A 1657-nucleotide genomic window follows, 5' to 3' on the forward strand; every position below is an offset into this window, starting at 1 on the left:
TATTTGCGAGACCAAGCTGGTAAAATCCATCTAAGGCCGCGTACGTATGGAAGCCCGCAGTCGAACTAGAAGCAGATGGCCTTGCTAAGATAGCTATTTTTTTAAAGGAGTAACAATGTCAAGGTTGATCTGTGTCGATAAAAAAGTATTCTGTACGCCTAAAACGGCACACCAAGTATACACTAACTGGACTATGTATGAATATAAAATTTCTATTCTAAGAATAATGCGTTGCGACAAACAATGAATGAAATCGCTATGCAATCTCAAAAGAACGGAATAATAAACGGAACTTTAAAACATACAGCAACCCATTTATTTTAAAATGAAAAGCACATCAAAAGGATCACCGTGAAGCAAAATATTTGGCAATGCCTTAAAAATTAAAAGTAAGCACATCCCCATTTACCTTACGAAATACCGTCAAAAAGAGTAGTTTTCGAGTTACATACTTGTAAATTGTGATTGAAAATACGGAAAGTTCCATGAAATCTCACTGCGATGTACATCTATGTTCAAAATAAATTTATATGTATAAAATGTTAAGTCAACCTACGTACTGACAAATGAAAATAAATATTACGAGGCGACGCACAGTGGGTTGAAATCTATAAAGTAGGCCCAAAAAATAAAATGACGTTTCAAAAGCATTTAAAACTTTGCAAAAATTCGCGTATATGACTGAAAATCATTACCGCTAGCCTTCCTACATTCGCCGCAATCTAAAAGCAGTCATGCTAACATGGCTAAACTTTCTTCAGAACGGCGGTTTTCGGTTTCTTTGGGAAACTTTAACAGCTTACGTAGCTTCTGACGACATTTGAATATACATTTATGACATAAAATTAAATCACATACTAGTATGATGCCTTATCCGTATTTTCACTTAGATTGAGAAACTTTAAACTGAATTTTAGTTACCTTGCGATAAAAAATATTACGCTCATTTTACTCAATTTTCAACCCTCATCGCGACGCGGTAAGATTAATATGGCTAGTCCACGGTTTGATAAATCGTAAATAGCATTGAAAATAGGCGAAATGGAATCAAACTGGATCACGACCAAGAAATGATCTTAAAGGAACAAAATAAATTGCACGCGAAAGCCCAAGCACGTTCTTCCTGGACTATCAATCCATGGCGCAGAGCAAACAATACCATAGAAAGACTGGTGACTCAACAACAGCCCGAAGGAAACACGACTTCCGTCCCTGAATGAACGCGAACAAGCAAAACAGACTAATAAACAACAAAATGGAATGCTGAGGAAAATAAATATTTTAAAAAATCTAGAACTATTAGGCAACCAGCGATCCACGCAACGCAAAAATAGCAGAGTTCGACCGGGCTACGCCAGCGATCGGATTCGAGGAGGACGACAGATGAAGCGCGAACTATAAGCGGCACCCAAGGAAGCGAACCGTATTGGTAAACAAAGCGATTTCAAGGCTGCGGAAGAATGTCAACAAACATCTAACTCTCCTTCTTTTCCTCAAACGATGAAAACGGCACGTGGCTAAGATATTTGGGACGGGAATAGAGCAAAAGGCGCAGCGCTCTACTAGAGTTCATTTCAATTATCTTTGCGACTGAGAGGGAGGCCCAGGTTTTTTGGGGGGTGAGGGCGGAGGGCCGGTGACTTCCTGAAAACCAACC

The sequence above is a fragment of the Ischnura elegans genome, chromosome 9, assembly GCF_921293095.1.
Source record: "Ischnura elegans chromosome 9, ioIscEleg1.1, whole genome shotgun sequence".
In the NCBI taxonomy this organism is placed as follows: domain Eukaryota; kingdom Metazoa; phylum Arthropoda; class Insecta; order Odonata; family Coenagrionidae; genus Ischnura; species Ischnura elegans.